Source organism: Malus sylvestris, chromosome 12 (assembly GCF_916048215.2).
Source record: "Malus sylvestris chromosome 12, drMalSylv7.2, whole genome shotgun sequence".
NCBI lineage: Eukaryota > Viridiplantae > Streptophyta > Magnoliopsida > Rosales > Rosaceae > Malus > Malus sylvestris.
Window position 1 is genome coordinate 28404098 of NC_062271.1, and position 21256 is coordinate 28425353.

The window sequence follows — 21256 nt, forward strand, 5'->3', positions numbered from 1 at the left end:
CTTTACCTATAGATTGGCAGCAGCTAAAGCATACTGAATCCAATGGGAGCCACGTGAGCTCCAAACAAAGTCACAGGTCAGCAATCACCTGATCGATCATAACACCATCGCTAATATGAAAAAGATAAACAATTAAGTCAGCAACATGATATGCCATCCGTTTCATACAAACACAGATTGCAATTCAAATATGCCACATTATTTACAAACAATTACAAATTGAGAAACAATTAAAACATCATCATGAATCGCAGTGTAACATGAACACACATCAATTAGAAAAGACAGAACTACATGGCAATAAACATACAGAGAAGAACTGCTTCAGATCCTTCCCAAAAGCAATCTTCGCGGTTGATCTCTAATCTAATTGCAGACACAATCTGCAGAACCGACTTCTATGGAATTTGAACTTGTTAAATGTGGGGTGGAGACCTGAATGTAACAAATTGGTGTTAAGTGAATAATTCCAAACATATAAAATCTAGATCATCACACCCGAACGCAACCAGAACAATTAAATAAAGAATTGAAGGCATACGCAATCTAATTAGACAAATAAGTGAACTTTCCCATGCCGAAATCCGAAAGGCCAACAGAAATCTCTCATTACACCATAGAAGACAAAACTTAAAAGACAAAACTTAAAGGATAAAACTTAAAAATCTTATCAGGCAAAGGAGTTATCTAGCTCGTCGATGTCGGAGTTGTAGAAGACGCACCAGAGGCAGTTGCGGGAACCGTGTTCGCCCAGAAGTGGTTGCGGGAACCGGGAACGGTCTGATATACATCGGATTAGAATAGAAGTAGAAATGTATGCAATCATTAGAGAAAATTTACATAGTCTTCTTCCTGTCACTACGTTTACTAACTTATACCGTGTACAAAAACTAATCGCATAAGATATGACTTGAAAATATAACAATATTCAGATTTACCTTATAGAATTGAAAGAGAGTTAAACTCTCCTTTTACGCGACAAACAATCCCTCTCTCTTTGTAAACCAATCCAACCAAACCTTTCTTATTTATCTTAAACATATAAAATCAACACATTCTGAGATAGTAAAGATAAAAATGCATTTCTTTTTTTTTTTATGAAATGATATGGGTTAGTCAAGTCAAATTATAGAAGACTTTATTGTCGGACTATATTATAGATGAATGATAATTTATCAAAGTTAATTGGTGTGGGTACTAAACACGGCGAAAGAACAGGAAAACACATGTTTCAATTTTTTTATTGTTTATTCTTTTTCTTAAACTGCACAGTGAGATGCCTTGCCTCTTCATTAGTCTGGATTATTCCTTCACACAACATTTCAATCTCCCGACCCTCCCTCTCAACACGTAAAAAATCACCGCGCTGCCTGCTTCCTGCTCTCCTTATCTCCCACCTCGGCTCATCTCTCAATCTCCCAACTTAGTTACAATTTACACTTAAAACTCATCGGTATCTCCTCTGAAACCAGAAAAAATTTAGCTTTCGGACGACGCCGACGGCTATAATCTAAGTGGTTCAGAAACTAATAGGTATGCCCAATACCTGTTAGGCTGTCACTGGTTGCGACAACCTTCAATTTCTTTCTCTTTATGTACATATAATAGATATTATCATTACATATATAAACTGATCGATACATCATTCAAATATGCCAACCTATGGCCCATCTCATCGTTCCAAAATTATATGAAAAAAAAAAATCAATACCAATTCAATTCAAATGCCAGATAACCAATATTTGTCTACAAAAGCTCTACCTCAAGCGTATGAAAATTACCCAAACGCATACACCCTTCTAAAATCTTCGCAATCGATATAAATTTGAAAAAAAAATGGGGACTGTGAATAGATAATCAAATTTACTTGAGGATATGAAGAGGGCAACTTTCGCTTACCTTCAGTCAACAGGAATCTGTAAAACGTGGTGATGGATGAAGTGGTGGTGGCGGCTGTGTGGGTTTTGGATGAGCAACAGCGATCTGGGTTTTTGGGTGGTAAAATTGATTCGGACTGAAGCAAGAACTGGGTGGTGGAGGAGGAAAGCTTAACTGCAGCAAGAAGGAAAAGGTGTGGGGACGTGTCCGATTGTTACCGAAGCAAGAACTCAGCGGTGGAGGAGAAACGAAACGGAGCGAAAAGAAGAGGTGCTTATGGATCAAAGGGTGCGGAAGCATCCACACTTGGGAACAGTAAAGCGTGTGGATGAAAGGAAAGGCACCCCAACGTGTAGGCAGGAGTATTATCGGAATTTTATTGTGCTGTCAAATTAAGTGGGGGCAATAACAGCCGCAAAAAAGGGGGCATCTCCATCTTTACACTGTGCTAAGAAACAGTGTTTTTCCATTGCGCGTCAGCATATTATCTAGAGAACTTTAACGAAAAACATCCGGTACTGTTCACTTTAACGAAAAACCACATTTTTACACTAAAAAGTCAATCCTGGTACTATTCACTTTACCCTTTATTTTTTCCTTATCATTAAAACTCAAAATTTTCAAGCCCTTTTCATTAGTTTTCCTTATTATCTAGGCCTAATCAGATAAATGGTCCCGTGATCATAAGGTATTTAGATGATAGCCTATGTGGTAAAAAAATTCAGATTTAAATCTTTGTGATCATAGTCTGTTAGGATTTAAACTCCAGTGGTATAAGTTTGTTAGGATTTATGCCCTTCTGTCATTCCTCCATTAGGTTTAGGTTGTTAAAATCAGATAAATGATCTCTGTGATCATAAGGTATTCGGAAGATTGTCCATGTGGTAAAAAAAATTCGGATTTAAACCCTTGTGGTCTAAATTTGTTAGGATTTATGCCTGAAATAAAAGTTCTGTCATTTCTCCGCTAAGCTTACAGGTGGAACTAATAAATCACATAATTCATTAAAATTCCAGATCTAATAAATCAAATAATTCAAAATGCCTTTATAAAATTAACGAGTTTTTGACTTCCGAATGTCCTACCGATTAATTAATTCTTTATATATATTCTATTTTTCTTTGACAAATAAGACAGTAATCGTTGACGTTTTCCTATAATTTTACGTAAACCTCTCTGAGATAAATAGTTTTTTTGTGTAATTGTAAATGTGAAGTAAGTCTTCGTATCCTATTAGTGAAACTAACTATTTGAAATTCAACAGATCCTCTGTTTTCATCTTTTTCTTCTTGTGAAATAACTAAGATGAATGATTTTTTTTACCATAAACTGAAATCTTCTCTCCCCCTTTTTATTGTAAGATATTTTTTATTGATAGAAACTCAAAGAAATTCTGCTCCACCTGTAAGCTTAACGAAGGAATGACATAACCTCTAATTTCAGGCATAAATCCTAATAGACTTAGACCACAGGCGTTTAAATCCGAATTTTTTCTACCACAGGGGTTATCTTCCGAATTCCTTATGACCACGGGGATCATTTATCCGATTTGGCCAACCTAAACCTAATGGAGGAATGACAGAATGACATAAATCATAACAGACTTAGACCACAGAGGTTTAAATCCTAATAGACTGTGACCACAGGGGTTTAAATCTGAATTTTTTTACCACATGGGCTATCATCCGAATACCTTATGATCACGGGGACCATTTATCCGATTAAGCCTATTATCTATATACTAAAGCTCAGCAGAAAACCACTGTTCATCCTGCAATAGCGAGCACTGTTCATCAACAGTGAAATGGCGGAACTGTTCTTGGTTTCTGCTTTGGTTCCCGTACTGTTCACACTTTGCTACAGTAAGAAGTCTGTTTTGTCCTTCCCTACCTTGCGTCTCTCATCAGCTTTGGATTTGGTTTGTATTGGACAAAAAAATAGGATTAAAAAATGTTAGGAGTTAAGCACAAGCACATGATTTCTGACACTGAAAAGGATAAAAAATAATAAAACAATTGGTGCGAGAGAAAAAAAATGTTTAAAAAATGTAAAAAGTGTGTTTGATTTTTGTTTTCTAATATTTTCTCTACCCAGACTCCCCATCCCAACACTGTCACTCTCTCTCATCCCTCACTGCTCTCTGCCTCTCCCCATCTGTCACCCCCACTTCTCATCCCTCATCCCTCACGTCTCTCTTTCATTGTTTTTCTGCCTTCCTTTCTTTCTCTCTCAAGCTTTCATTTTCTCCGTTTCCGATTTTCTTATCTTATACATATATATTGGGTAGAGCAGACCACGTGTTGATCATCTCTTGCATGATTTCCACGTGTTGATCATCGATAGTGTTTCTGTTGAGAGGATTTCACCCTTTTTGTTTCGTTTTCACACCTCTCTTCGTTCACTTATTCCTTTCGTTTTTTTGCTTCTCTCTTTCGCCTCTGTTTTATAATTTTGTATTTAGAGGTAGGCCTTTTGTTTGAATTTGGGTAGTTGATTTTGAAGGTTTCAAGTTGGTTGCCCTTTTTTGTTTTTAATTTTGTATTTAGAGTTAGGTTTTTTGTTTGAATTTGGGTTTACCTGATTTTGAAGGTTTAGAGTTAACTATTTCCTTTGGATTTTTTATGGGGGTGAGACTTATAGAATAGTACGGTTTTCTTTATGTGTTGGGATTCTAAGTGTGATTGTGTGGTTTGATTCTCATTTTAGTTTTAGCAAATGGTGTTCAGTGTTTTTTTTTCTGTGTCGTGGTTGTGATTATGAGTGTATGATTTGGTTGTGTTTTGTATTTTCAGGAAACGGTGTTGTTCGTTCTCCCAGCTGTTGTGTTGGCATTTTCATGCTGGTTGTGCTTCATGTATGTCTTTTTCTCTCTCTTTTTTTCCGCTTAATTTTCCTTATTTTCTGTTCTGGGGAAGATTGTCTGGACATAAATGACTAGATTAAAACCAATTATTGACTGATTTGTCTCAGGAATCCGTTTAGGTGTAGGTTTTAGATCTTTTTTTTTCTTTTAATTTTTTTTATTTTTTTGAATTTTTTTAATTCTAACTTTATAGGTTCTCTATTCTCATTGTTATTACTTTTGGTTATTAATTAAGCTGTTAAATATTTCCTCCCAAACATGGATGGATAATCACAAATGATGATTTCAGTTTTCTTTTCTGTGTTTTTTTTTTTTTTTGATTTTGGATAAATTTGTGATGTATTATGTAAATTTCATTGTTGTAGGATAAATGGAAAACACACAGCCAACTCCTATTCATCGGTTAAAACCATACCCGAAAGCAGAAAAAATCAAAATCCGGATATGCATGATATGGAAATCGACAATCCCAGGCACTGTTAAAAAATATACAGCTTTGAACTGTATATTAGTTGATCAAATGGTGAGAAATTATGGATTCATTATTTTAATCAAGGCCGGTAATACTAATAATTAACTAGACATAAAATATTTTTCCACCCCTATTTTTTAGATCTTGGGGAATAAAATGTGTTGTTCTTTGTGTTATTGATAGTTTAATCTATATTTTTATTTATTTTTTAATTACTTTTGTAACTTTTTTTCCTTCTTTGTCTTGGCATGATAAATTGTGAAGCAAGATGCCGTTGAGGCGTCTACATCAGATGTTGAGTATGATGTTATGGTTGCGAAGATTGAAGCTGGTGGTTGCTATGAAATCATTGATTCCCGTACGACTAAAATTAGGGGACAATACAAGGTAGTCCCGCATGAAACTCAAGTTTTGTTTAATGAGAAAACAAAATTTTAAAAACTGGCTAGCGTGTTTCCACCCATCTCTCACCATCGGTTCTTTCTACAAGATTACAACATACTTTACCCTCGCTTGGACAGGGTTGACATCCTTACTGGTATTGTTAAAATGTCTATGCATATAAATCCATTCAAATGCATTGGCATTTATTTTCCAAAGTAGTATTTAACAATGTGCTTATATTTATGTATCAAATTATAAGATGTTATTGGTTGTATAAGAGCCGTTCAGCGTTTGGAAGAAAAACAGATTAATCAGAGGGTTGCATACAAATGTGATGTGCACATTCAGAATATAAGGTCATTTTTCACCATTTATTGTTATTAGCTTAAATTGTCTTCGGTCTTTGTTCCTTTGCTGTTGTAAAAATTTAAATTTTTACTTACGATTTTTTTTATCCACAGAAAAAAAGAACTCACAGTTACGTTATGGGCAGACATTGGTGAAGCTTTTTCTTCTTTGTCAACAGAGGCGTTTTCGCTGCCAGTCGTGGTTGTTTTCACAAGTTTAAAAGTCAGACGCTACCTAGGTACTTCATTTAATTTAAAATTAATCTTTTGCATGCTTATTTTTTTCTCTGTACATACTAAGTCATTTAAATTCTTTTGGTATTTAACCATTGTTGGATTTTATTATATTTGTTTGTTACAATTAGTCATTCTACTCAAGAATCCACTGCATGTCCCAATTAATTCTATTATCAGTTTATTAAAAGAAATTTCAAACAATGATGCTGCTATTAAAAGAAATTTCAAACTGTATCCGTCATGATTCGTATTTCATCACCTTTTTTCTGCCATGATTTCAATGCACATGCAAGATTCTTTTAAACAGTACCAGTTCGTCACTTTTTTTCATTGATCCAGACATCGCGGAAGTCAATTCCTACAAGTCAGTGTAAGTATATTTCTAATTCTTGGAACAAAATTACGATATATTTATCATTTGCTATTTCTATATTGTTCAAGCAATGTGATCTTTTAAATCATCCAGGTTTTCCAACTGCAAAGAATCTCTAAAAATACTGCCTTCGTCTTCAGACTAGGCAAATGAAGCTAAACTTCTACAGACTACCAAAAAAGTTACAATTGATGAATTGGCTTTTATGGATCCAGATTTGTACAAGGTTTAAAACTTGATTATGCCTTTTAATGTTCTCTTAAAATTTTGCAACTGTGATTTCACACCTTCAATAAAAAGAATGCATATGATTGTTGTCAGTTTCACAGATATATGACAAAATATATTATAGGACGAGACATTTTTATGTAGAGCAGCTGTGAAGCGTTTTGACACGCGTTACGTTTGGTGGTATAGTGCATGCCCCAGCTGTGTAAAACAAATGCATAAGGACCCAACAACGGCGCAACTAATTTGTCAAAAACATCCAAACCAAATTCCAACACCTTGGTAATAGTTAACATATTGAGCTGCAATTTTGTTACTGTCTATACCATGAGTTCATTTTTTATTACTTTGCAGTTTTCGGTTTAGAATCAATTAATTTTTTGCTCTGTCAATGGTATATAATTTTTCATTCTCACTATTAATATTTTTTTTAAACACCTAAATATCTCATGGTTGTTTTTGTTTTGGATATTTCATTGTGATCTTAAATTAGGTTTTTAAATGTAGGTATAAGGTCAATCTGATACTCGAAGATGAAACCAATGAGATAAATGCTTTGATAATTGGAAAATGTGGTGAAAAACTTTTTGGCATGAGCTGCAAAGATTTGGTTCTGAATCTGGGATTGGTGGACCATCAACAATTACCAAATGAATTTCTTAGACTAATCGGGCAAAAGAAAATTTTCCATCTGCGGTTTGGAAATAGAAGAAATAATTTAAATCCAAGCAATGTCCTCATCATTCACAATGTAACCGACGATACAACCATGCAACCAGCAACTCCACTGCCTTTACCAAAAGAAATTACAGGGTCTTCCACAACGGTTTCGTCTTCTACTTTAAGTGCTGAAACTACTGAACAATCGAATGAACGGAAGAGGGAATCAATCAAGATGGCTCTTTTCACCAGCAATGAGCAAAGGTTTATTTCGTAACTTTTTTTCAAAACATAATTTAAATATTCTTATTCATTTTATTTAATGTTGGTAGCCCATTTAAAATAGAGAAACGGAAGAAGTTTCAGAGGTTGATCTAAAAGAGTTTGATGAAGTTCCAATCAAGTTGCTCAAAAAGAAATCGTCACCAACTAGCGGAAAACCTGATTCCACTCCTGAAAAAACCAACTAGGTTGCTATATTTTAAACATGGCTTCCTTTTTTGCTTTACATTTATTTTGATATATATCTAATATCCATCTAGCTGTATTATTTTCTTTCTTTTCCCTAGCTTGCTTGCTTAAGGATGAACGATGCAGTGCCCAAACTCTATCTCCAATACTGAAACGCATTAACCGTTTTTTGTTAATATGTATCAAACAATATTGATAATATTTGTCTGCCATGTAAATGTCTCTCTGGTCTGAACTTCATAATATTTTTTGCATGTACATAAACCAGCATTCATTAATTTTTTGTATATAAATGTTGGGTCCACTTGAGAGGTAGATGCAAGTGGTAGAATCCAATCAATCACTGTATTATTTTTTGTCTATCTGTAAACAGGTTTTAATCTTTTGTATCAGGATTGTACAAGTTTAATATTTTATGTATAAACAACTTCCAACATCTTTGTTTACTGTGATGTAAATATTCTGTGATCTACTTTGTACATCTCTTCAACAGTGTTGCATAGAATTTTCACAACTACACTCATTTTTTTTTTTTTTTGAACGGAATACTACACTCATTTTGAACTCAACAATTTTTTTACAAATAATGATTCTTCCAACTGCTCATAAATTGATTATTTTATTTGTCTTGCAACTTCAAGCGTTGATCTATTGGAAACAAACTTTTATCTATTCCTTGAGTTACATAAAGTTATAAATAGATTGAGTTAAGCAAAGTTGCAAATATAACTTTCTACATGTATGCTATTTAAAACCCCGCAGCATCGCGCGGGCGCCGTTGCTAGTATAAGACTAAATAGTCAAAATGATATTTAAGATTTGCATAATCAATAGAAATGGCTACTGGGATTGAAAATCAATAGAAATGATCCATGAGATTGTCCACCAATCATGATTTTGATCCTTCCATTAAAAACTCTTTGGGCAATTTTTAAAACTTCGTAATTCAATCGTTTCTTAACCAAATTTGACCCATAATATATCAAAATAAAGATAGAAAAGTATAGAATAAGATTATACCTATTTGGAAGCCCAATGGTTGCCGGAGATGACCGGAAAATATCCTGAAAGGTGACTAGTCCGTGAAAAAATTGGAAAACTCGTCAGAAACTGGATAAACTTTAAACGTTCATAACTTCTTCAATGCTCAACTTCTCAACGAGACGAAGATAATAGTACCTTTCTCGACGGCTAACTCGCTGTGGTTTGGCCGAAAAACGGCTCGAAAGTTGCTAACTTGCCATGGATGGTAATGATATTCTTACCATGTTTTTATACCACATTTATATATCACCTTATGTGGCATCTGATATGAACAGCCACACCATTTAAATTAATTAGAATTTAATTTAAATTAATAAACCAATAATTAAAAAAAAACTAGAATTAAATGGTGATTGTGGTATACGAGGAGTCTTCTCCTTCCTTAGGAGGCGGCTAAAAAAAATGGCGTGGAAGAAGAAACGAGAGAAGAAGCAGGATTGAACGGGGAAGGAAGGAGAAGACTCATCCTATGCCACAATCACCATTTAATTCCAGCTTTTTTTTAATTATTGATTTATTAAATTGTTTTCAATTTAAATTAAATTCTGATTAATTTAAATGATATGCATGTCCACATCATATGCCATATGAAGTGGCATAAAAATATGATAAGAATAACATTTCACATATATAATTTCTATATGGTACCAACAAATTAAGGATGTGAAACTCTACTGTGCAAACTCGCCCCACATAATTTTTTTTTCCTCTCTCCTTCCATGGCAACGGCTTCCTCTCTGTTCTGCTGCATCTCTTCTTCTGGACCTAATATGGCTCACTTTTTCAAGGTTATACATTTTTCAAGCTTATTGAGACCAATTTTCTCAATTGGACGTGTCAGATGCGTCCCTTCTTGATTGATCATGATCTTTTTCTCTCATGTTAATGACTCATCCTCTACGCCTGATCTCGAACTTCATGCTGATACAGTATAAATGGCTAAATACAGTTTTATACTATTGATCTTGATCAATCAAAATGCATTATAGATCTTTCACAAATATTTGTTTCTCTTGTACGGTCAACTGTAATAGAGTTCACAGTTAGGGAAGTCACATATCAAATGTGAAACTATATGTAAACTTCTTTCCGCTGTAATTCCAAACGTGATCACCTAAAACTTTCCACAACATATAATTCTTAAAAAATGAGTACAAAATTAAGCTCTTTTGGAAAAAGAAGGAAGAAAGATGAAAGCTTAAGCCAAGGAATATAACTATGTTGAACTCCTGAGAGGGAAACGCTTCTGCAAGTGAAAAAAACGTATTTATATAAAACATGCATGTAGTTTTAGCTTAAGGTCGTGCACCATCTAATAGAGACTCTTGTATCCATTCCAAGTATACTCATGTGTACCATGTCCCTCTACAATTCCCCACCACCAATCAACCATAACTGGTTTCAAATTATACTCGTGTACCATATCCCTCTACAATAAAATTTAGATCATCACACTTGAACTCAAACAGAACAATTAAATAAAGAATTGAAGGCATACACAATCTAATTAGACAAATAAGTGAACTTTCCCATGCCGAAATCCAAAAGGCCAACATAAATCTCTCGTTACAGAAGGCAAAACTTAAAAGACAAAACTTAAAAAATTTAAATTTCATGAAAATTTTGATAAGTAAAGAGATTGAAGCCAAAACCAGAAAAAAAGAAATTAAATTGAACAAAACCTAACCCAATTTAAGCCCCTGTTCGAAACCCCTCATACCTTAAAATTTAAATTTCAAAACTGAAAGAGGAAGGCAAGTTATGGGTATATTCAAAATTTCTTGGCCCATAAGTGGTTGCGGGAACGGTCTAATATATATCGGATTAGAATAGAAGTAGAAATGTATGCAATCATTAGAGCAAAAATTTACATAGTCTTCTTCCTGTTAGTACGTTTTTAACTTATACTATGTACAAAAACTAATCGCATAAGATATGACTTGAAAATATAATAATATTCAGATTTACGTTATAGAATTGAAAGAGAGTTAAACTCTCCTTTTACGCAACAAACAATCCCTCTCTCTTTGTAAACCAATCCAACCAAACCTTTCTTATTTATCTTAAACATATAAAACCAACACATTCTGTGATAGTAAAGATAAAAATGCATTTTTTTTATGAAATGATATGACTTAGTCAAGTCAAATTATAAATAAGACTTTGTTGTCGGACTATATTATAGATGAATGATAATTTATCAAAGTTAATTGGTGGGGGTACTAAACACGGCGAAATAACGGGAAAACACATGTTTCAATTTTTTTATTGTTTAATCTTTTTCTTAAACTGCACAGTGAGATGGCCAAAATGGCCGTGCCTCTTCATTCGTCTGGATTATTCCTTAACACAAATTCGGGCCCTTGAGTTAAAATTATTATAACTTTTAAAGTGGGTCCTATTTGTAGCCGTTTGATCAAATTCAAGGATCCGGATTTATGATCTTGGTGGATTTGATAGAAGGGATCCGGAGATGATCATTTTTCCAAAATGCTCAGCCCGATGGCCAAAGGGCTTGAATTTGGCCTTGTGGGTTCCCTTTTTTTTTTTGGCCCATACGTCTATTGTAGTTGGGTTTTGTTCCATTTCAGGCTAAAACATAGCCTATGTCCTTATGGCATGATCCATTGGAGATTGTCGAATGTTCAATAACTGAGACTTTATCAGCTTTTAGATTTTGATCGAAATCCTTAACATTAATGTATTAACGAATTTACATGTCAATTGCATAATTTTTTAAAATAAAAATTAGTAATTGATTAGAGTTTTAATACTGACACCTTATTAAACTCCTAATTAATTTTCAGTTCAAACATTTCTAAAATGAGAATAAAATAAGAATAAGAATAAGTTTGTACCCATTAATTTTTTATAAAAAGAATTTTCAATTTTTCAATCTTAAATGTACCCATTCGTATAATAGACCCATTCTTAAATATACAAATTCATTATATGTTAAATGTACCCATTTTTTTAATATGAAATCCAGTCAATTGTTTACTAATCCATTTTTTTAACTTAAATGGGTACATTATATTTCTTTGATTTGATAATATATGCATGTCAAGTTTATTGTAAGAAATTTAATAATGGTATTAAGTCTAAGATCTTTCTTCTTCTTCTTCTTCTTCTTCTTTTTTTTTTTTTTTTGTGTGTTTTTGACAAATGAACGCATGTTTTGGTACAATAATTTTTTTTTTTACTTTGATGAGATGAATGTTCTCAAGTTTTTATACACACACACACACACACACACACACAATATATATATATATATATATATATGAGAGTATAATTTATTTGTTAATATTTTTAATCTCATAAATAATGCATTTTATTTAAAATCTCTTAATATAAACAATTACTAATTTCAACTTACATAAAATCTATTATTGCATTAATATTAATGAAAACTAATTAAAAGAGTTTGAAAACTTTGAGTTTTAACGATAATGACAAAATAAAGGGTAAAGTGAATAGTATCATGATTAACTTTTTAGTGTAAAAATGTGATTTTTCGTTAAAGTGAACAGTACTAGGAGCTTTTCATTAAAATTCCCTTAATATTAGGGCTTCGATCTAAAACTAAAACTGAAAACCACCAGTTTTAGTAAAAAAAAAAAATAGTAATTAGGGTGGCATCTAAAGTCTCCACTTTCCTTTTCTTTTCCAAAGAAAAGAACAAAAAGAAGATGATCTAAAAACAGAAAGTTAGATCGCTGCTTCGATGTTTTTTTTTTTTGAACAGCTGTAATGATTTTTGGATTGAGAGAGAGAAAATTGGGATACCTCTTCTCTCAGATTTTCCTCCTCGCGATTTTTTTCATCATATATTTTCTCCTATCATTACGCAATGCCGCAGAGTACTACTTGAATGTTCACGGCCTACAACACCAACTGCATTTCATGGAGGACATTGCCAAGGCTCCACAAAACCTACAAATTCACAAAGGACAATGCAGGTCCAGTTGCCAATAATTTATGCTCCAATTTTTCAAACTATGTGCCACATTTTAGAATCTCTATACGCATCCTTACATTTGAGGATTTTTATAAGAATTTTGACAAATCTTTATACTTTTCTAAACATTAGGGACTTATTTTCTGTTATTATTGTTATTATTGGAAGCCTTTTGTCCCTCAATATGAGCTATATATATGATGGTGGAGACTCTTAGGATTAGAGTCTCCACCATCACTCTTGAGAACTCTTATAAGGACTTGAAGAGAATATTCATCAGGTCCCTAAAATATAGTTCCAATGGAGAGTTTTTATAGTATAATTTTAAATTTAGAGACACAAAATAAAAAAATTTAAGAAGAAACACGAACAGTTGGATTCCCAGAATTAAAGGAAGATAAAGGAAAAAGAATATGGTACAGCAGCTTTATTTGGGCATTGGATTCCCAGACTTAAAAGGAAGATAAAGGAAAAAAAAATATGCATGGTACAGCAGCTTTATTTGTGCGGGCTTGGATCCTCTCCTGAGCCAATGGAGAGGATCTCCTGACTAAGAATTGTGTATGTTAGGCTCGTCTGTCATAGCTACCTTTACTGCTTTCGACAAAGTGCTATTTTCTTAGAGCATAAGCAATTTGCTTAGCTTTACACAGTTCTGATACATTTTTCTTTCCGTACAAAATTCTCCAGCAACACAAATAATTTTGCTACGTGTACGCATCAGATTTTGGCTACTGGTATGCCGGATGGGGTCTGGTCTTGGTCATCAATAATTTGCGATCTCCCCACAAGCTTCGAACAGTTAGAAATTTAGCAGCAGTCCATGCAGAAATTCGCAAATCACTTTAAAGTCTGTTTGTAACTGCTTTTGTAAACTCATGCGAGCATTGGGTGTTTATAATTTTTATTTTTATTTTTTTTGGAAGAGTTAGAGCATCTCCAACAATGCCTAACTAAATGAAGTTATTTGCTATTTTAACAAAAAAAATGCAGAAAAATAATTCTATTAAGCTACCTAAATGACTAACTAAATATATTAAGAAAACTTCATTTTAATCTTGAAAAATGGTGAGTCATAATTTGTAACTTTATGCCCTTGATACTTTAATCATCTAATTGATTAATTATATTTTGGTGTTTTATTTCTCTTTTTTCCTATTTTTAATGTATTAATTATATTTAAATTTTTATTTTCATTTTATTCATCATAATATATTTTGATGTCTACATTTAGGTAAACTAATTTTTTTTATATAATATATTCTTGTGTAATTTGTATGTTCTTCATATAGGTGCATTAATGCATTTGATGGGGTAATGTTAGGGAGACTAAATTTATGGATAATGCTAGAGAGACCAATTTTTTTAAACCAAATTGCAAACCAAATGATATGTCACCAATAAGAATGAAGCACGTTAATCGACATTTAATTAATAATCCAATCATCTACAACCACATCATTTGGTTTGAGAATTTGGTTTAAAAAATTTGGCCTCTCTAGCATTACCCCTAAATTTATAGATAAAATTTTCAAACTGAATGATGTTCTACTAATAGGAAATGAGCATGTTTATCAACACTTAGCAATAATCTAATCATCAACTTCTATATCTTTTAGTTTACAAAATTTTGTCCACAAATTTAGTCTTCATAGCATTATCCCATTGATATATTTCAGTATATAGATCGATACAAATAAATAGGTACATTAATGCAATCATATACATTTTGGTTCGCACATTTCAGTATAAACGTTTAAGTATATTAATTCAATATAAATATAATTTGGTCATACATTTTGGTATTGACTTTTAGGTACATTAATTCAATACAATACATTTTAGTATTGTTTATACCATACTTGACCAATCCCGAAACTACTGAGCACCGGTCAACGTTATACCGTCAAGGACCTAGAAGAGCTTCCCTTCAACCAGGAGGCCAATCACAATGCGACACGTGTCGACATCAGAAGCCAATTACAGCTCGACACGTGTCAACATCAGAAGCCAATCACAACACGACACGTGTCGATGTTAGGACAAAGCTAGAAACTCTCCTCTATAAATAGGGATCATTCTCCCACAATAATCTCTAATGTCATTTTGTACTAAACTATTCACTAGAACTCACTAAACCAGAGCTTGAACCTATGTATTTGTGTAAACCCTTCACAATTAATGAGAACTCATCTACTCCGTGGACGTAGCCGATCTGGGTGAACCACGTACATCCTGTGTTTGCTTCTCTGTCTCTATTCATTTACGTACTTATCCTCACTAGTGACCGAAACAACCAAGCGAAGGTCACAAAACCTGACACTTTCTGTTGTACCAAAGTCCTCGCTGATTTTGTGCATCAACATTTGGCGCCGTCTGTGGGAAACGACACTTATTCCCACTCTCTTCAGCTTTGTCAAGCTGGTTTCCACCGCTCGTACACTCTCTTTTGGCCAAGCATCTCTCTCCGACATGGGGAGCGAAAGAAGCCACATCACACAGAATGACACCCCCGCTGGACCTAGTATGAAGCAACGAAAGCAGGAAGGAAATAGAGTTACTCTTCAAGTCAACAATCAACTGAATGCCCCCCAACACGGAGGGTCACCGATATCCGACACGGACATCCCTGATAAGGATCGAGCTACACATCAATGTGATAATCAACATGAGACTTCTCTCAACCCAGCTGCTTCAACCCGAAGCAGGAGAAGTAGAGGAAAACACCTCCTCACAGAGGATGTGGAAGGATCAAAAGCTGTCTATCGCGATTGTCGAGACTTCCTAAAGCAACGTCGAGAGAATCCCATCCACATAAGCTCGAAGATCAATGACCCAAGGGTTTCTGAAAGACTCGGTCCTCTTCCACGACCCAGGCCAGCCGCCAATATAGAGAAGGGGCAACAAGTCCCAGAAGAATATGAAGGTACTGGGGACTCGGAAACATTCCGACATACTTACTCTAGAAGTCAGTGTGGCGAGTCCAGAGAATGATCACGCTATCTTAATCAAACTTTCCTACTTCCAAGAGGCGATGGGGACTTAAAGAAGAAAAGTTCGGTGGTGCACGACTCCGCTCAGGACCCCCTTGTCCTGCAGCTCCTTGAGGAAGTAAACAAGCTGAAGGCTGAACGTCAAGCCAAGATACCTGACTGGAACCAACCCAGGCCTGGCCCTCTCACAAGAAGGATCCTCAACACTCTCCTCCAAGCGAAGACAAAGCAGAAGCTCGACTTACAGCTCTATACTGGAAGGGAATACCCGATTAAACACCTTAACCTCTTTGAGTCCACCATGGTATACCGGGGACACACCGACGAAGAACGGTGCCTTCTCTTCCCCTCCACCCTCTCTGGCGGAGCTTTAAACTGGTATTGCCGTCTTCCACCTGAGACAGTAGACTCATTTGAAGAGTTGAGGAAGCTGTTTGTCTCTCAACACATCTTCCAGACCGATCGCTTGCATTCCGCAGATGACTTGTACACTATTCACCAGAAGCCGGACGAGTCATTACGAAAGTACACTGGCCGCTTCAGCCATGAGTATTCTCGATGCGCTGAGGCAGATGACAAGACCGCCCTCAAGGTTTTCACGGCAGGCTTACGTGACTGTTTCTTCAAGTACATGATCAATGCCAACACTTGGAAGACTTACTCTGAGGTGATGACACAAGCTTGCAACCATGCCTCCGCCGAGGCAAGGACATATCAAGGGAAACCCCCTACAGTCACCCCTTATCAGCAAGTAGGGAGTGGAGACCAGATCCAACCGAATGAAAAGACCTCAACCTTCCAAATGGTAGCAGCACACCCCCCTGCCTCATTTAATGCTTCGCCAAGTCAGCAGACATATCAATCTCAGGGCAAAAGGAAAGACTTCCATCCTCACTAATCTCATTTTAATAAAAAGAATAAGGGGCACTATCACGATAACTCAGAATATCGTCACAATAATGCCCGCCCTCAGGCAGTCAACGCAGTGGGCCAATCACGTGCCAAGACAGACCCTACCCCGAGGTATGAGACATACACCTATTTGAATGCTACATGTGCTGCCATCTACCCCAGTATAGCTCACCTGATACCAAAGCCAAAGCCAAGACAGCCAGATTACAAGTCCACGAAGAACACGGGCATGTTTTGCTGCTACCACGATTATAATGGCCATGATAGTGAGAAGTGCATTATCCTCCGTGACCATATTGAAGCTTTGGCACGTGAAGGAAAAATTGATCAGTTCCTCCTTCACCCTCCAAGGGATAATCGTAACCAACATCATGTGAATGTGATATATTCCATAAGCAGCGGCACACCCATGTCTGAATCTTCCAATAGGGCCATGAAAAGCAGTGAACGAACTTTGAGACCTGGCCATCAAGTGTTTCACGTGGAAGACATCAGAGGAGGCAAGTATCAAAAGCCTAACTGGGATCCAATATGTTTCTACCCTGAGGAAGAAAGAGGTATCATCTACCCTCACAATGACCCGCTGATCCTGGAAGCTCACATAGCAAATTTTGATGTGAAACGAATCCTGATAGACACAGGTGCTTCAGTCAATATCATGTTTGCTGAAGCTTTCAAGGCACTTAATGTAGCTGAACACTTGCTCGATCGCTCGATTTCTCCTCTGATAAGCTTCTCTGGCGATATCGTGCAACCTTTAGGGAGTATACACTTACCCTTCACCATTGGTACAGGCCCCTACACAGCTACTATTACCACTAACTTCCTAGTGGTCAACTGCCCGACGGCATACAATGTCATCTTTGGGCGCACAGGCATCAATGATCTCAAGGCCGTGGTATCCACACATATGTTGTTGATGAAGTTTCCAACCCCTTTCGGCAATGGATACATCAGGGGAGATCAACTTAGTGCTCGATCATGTTACAACACTTCAGTCAAGCAACAACACCTGTCTGTCCCCAAGGAGACTCTCTCTATACATAAACAAGTCGTAAAGACCAGTCCAGATGAATCCAACTCGGGTCTTCAGGATGGCAACAGTCAACCCGACGACCCTCGAGATGATTCCTTCACCCAGCAAGCACAACCCGCTGAAGAGTTAGAGAATGTCTCTATCTCCAAAGACCATCCAGACCGCATGGTGAAGATTGGCACTACTTTGTCACCACCCCTTCGGTTGTCACTGATCTCCTTTTTGCAAGAAAACACCGAGGTCTTCGCTTGGTCATATAAAGATATGCCGGGCATCTCTCCCGATATCATCTGTCACCACTTGAGTATTGATCCCAAGACCAAACAAGTAAAACAGAAGCGAAGATCTTATGATGTTGAACGATACGAGGCGATGAAAGCAGAAGTTGAAAAACTCAAGGACATAGGCTTCGTCCGTGAAGTCAATTACCCAACATGGGTAGCAAATGTTGTCCTTGTTAAGAAAAATCCGACCAAGGAAAGTCTCCTGCTTCAAAAGGTCTTGTGGAGAATGTGTGTCGACTACACCGACCTAAACAAAGGATGCCCGAAGGATAGTTTCCCTCTTCCTCTCATTGATAGACTTATAGACTCTACGGCAGGGTGTGAGCTCTTGAGCTTCATGGACGCTTATTCAGGATACAACCAAATCCTCATGAACCCCTCAGACCAAGAACACACAGCCTTCACTACTGACAGGGGACTATATTGCTACAAAGTCATGCCCTTCGGTCTAAAGAATGCAGGAGCAACTTATCAGAGACTGGTCAATTCAATGTTCGCCGAACAGATTGGGAAGAGCATGGAAGTTTACGTTGATGATATGTTAGTCAAGAGCAAACATGCTGACCAACACATCACCAACCTATCTGAAACTTTCACCATTCTAAAGAGGTATCGAATGAGGTTGAACCCCAACAAATGTGCCTTCGGCGTGGGCTCTTGCAAATTCTTAGGCTTCATGATTAGCCAACGAGGCATTGAAGCTAACCCCGAAAAGATCAAAGCAATCCTCGACATGAAAGAGCCAGTAACTTCAAAAGACATCCAAAGCCTTACTGGCAAAGTGGCAGCCTTAACCAGATTCATCTCTAAGGCCACAGACAGATGTGCTCCTTTCTTCAAAGCACTCAAGGGAAATAAGAAGTACATTACATGGACGGAGGAATGTGCCAAGGCATTCAGGAACCTCAAAGAGTACATGAGTAAAGCCCATCTGCTCTCCAAACCAGAAGTTGGTGACACTCTCATCATCTATCTATCGGTTTCGGCTTCAGCAGTTAGTTCTGTTCTTATTCGGATGGACAGTGGTGTCGAACGGCCCGTCTACTACGTTAGCAAGGCCCTACAAGATGCGGAGACACGATACTCCAACATTGAGAAATTAGCTCTAGCATTGGTCATGTCTGCTCGGAAACTTCGCCCTTATTTCCAAGCACACGCCATCATCGTGCTTACCAATCACCCTCTTCGACAGATACTCCAGAGTCCTGACACGTTTGGACGAATGATCAAATGGGCGATAGCATTGGGTGAGTTTGACATCTCCTACCAACCAAAACCAGCCAAAAAAGGTCAAGCAGTAGCAGATTTCATCGCCGACTTCACATATCCTGTTGACATCGCTTCTACACCTGAAGTAGTAGCTTCATTACCATCGGAAGCTCAGAAAGTAGAATCAACGACCCCAGCATGGAGTCTGTATGTTGATGGCTCATCCAACCAACAGGGCTGCGGAGCAGGATTAGTCCTCACTACCCCCGATAAAGTGGCGATGGAATACGCTCTTCGTTTCAAATTCAAGGCATCGAACAACGAGGCCGAATACGAAGCCCTTCTAGCAGGCTTACGTTTGGCCAAACACCTTGGGGTTAAACGAATTGATATCTTCAGTGACTCCCAATTAGTGGTCAACCAAGTCACAAACAACTTTGATGCTAAGGATAGCTCCATGGCAGCATATCTTGCGCAAACGCGACTTTTGCTCAAGCACTTCCACTACCAGATCACCCAAGTTCCTCGAGCGGCAAACAGTCATGCAGACGCTTTGGCTCGCCTCGCCTCGGCAGTGGAAGACAAGATTGGGAGAAAAATTCATGTCGAATTGTTGGCAGAACCAAGCATCATGGTCGCGGAGGTGTGCAATTTACAACAAGAAGATAGTTGGATCACCCCAATTTATAAATTCCTTGCTCATGGCACCCTCCCAATTGACAAAGTCCAAGCTAAGCAGATTCGATACAAGTCTGCCCGCTACCTGATCATTAATGACCAACTCTACAAGCGCGGTTTCACCCTGCCATACCTAAGATGCCTTACACCTGCGGAGGCGGAAATTGTCCTTCGGGAAATACATGAAGGAGTCTGCGGAGATCATGCTGGGTCTCGATCCCTAGCACACAAGGGCCGATCTCAGAAATCGAAGAAGCACCTACTTTTTTAGCCTGTTGTACCAAAATCAGCGAGGACTTTGGTACAACAGGTTGAAAAAGTAGGTACAACAGGCTGAAAAAGTAGGTGCTTCTTCGATTTCTGAGATCGGCCCTCGTGGTCTCTGAGCAGCCCAGCTTTTGAGAAAGCAAACGCCTCTTCAATTTCTGAAGCTCCGTTGAGTGCAGATTTTTATAGAGGCTGGCATTAAGTTCCACAGCACACTTGAATCTTTACCAGTAAAAGCTCTCTTCTTGCACTTCTAAGATCTTGATTTGTCTGACCTTTTCCCTCTTCAACACATTTGAAAATGTCTGGACCCTCCGACCGTCGTTTTGACTTGAACCTTGGAGAAGAGACAGCCACGCCTTCTCCAGACAACATATGGCGCCCATCCTTCATATCCCCTACTGGTCCTCTTACCGTTGGGGATTCTGTGATGAAGAATGATATGACCGTTGCAGTGGTGGCCAGGAACCTTCTCACTCCCAAAGATAACAGACTACTTTCCAAACGGTCTGATGAGTTGGCTGTTAAGGACTCTCTGGCTCTTAGTGTTCAGTGTGCAGGTTCTGTGTTTAATATGGCCCAACGCCTATTTGCTAGAACCCGCCAAGTTGAATCATTGGCTGCTGAAGTGATGAGTCTCAAACAGGAGATTAGAGGGCTCAAGCATGAGAATAAACAGTTGCACCGGCTCGCCCATGACTATGCTACAAACATGAAGAGGAAGCTTGACCAGATGAAGGAATCTGATGGTAAGGTTTTACTTGATCATCAGCGGTTTGTGGGTTTGTTCCAAAGGCATTTATTGCCTTCGTCTTCTGGGGCTGTACCTGGTAACGAAGCTTCAAATGATGAACCTCCAATGCCTCCTCCTTCTGGGGTTTTGTCAAGTACTGAGGCTCCGGATAACCACCCTCCGGTGCTTTCTCTTTCTGGGGCTCTACCGACTGCTGACACTTCCC

General features: G+C 37.2%; 1 protein-coding gene and 1 pseudogene across 1 annotated transcript in view; both read left to right on the forward strand.

The window, feature by feature from the left end:
• LOC126594470 (ankyrin repeat-containing protein NPR4-like) overlaps positions 1-21256 on the forward strand; it is a 93279-nt gene that overhangs the window by 34167 nt on the left and 37856 nt on the right. The gene's annotated exons all lie outside the window — the stretch shown is intronic.
• On the forward strand, positions 4099-7942 carry LOC126594497 (uncharacterized; annotated as a pseudogene).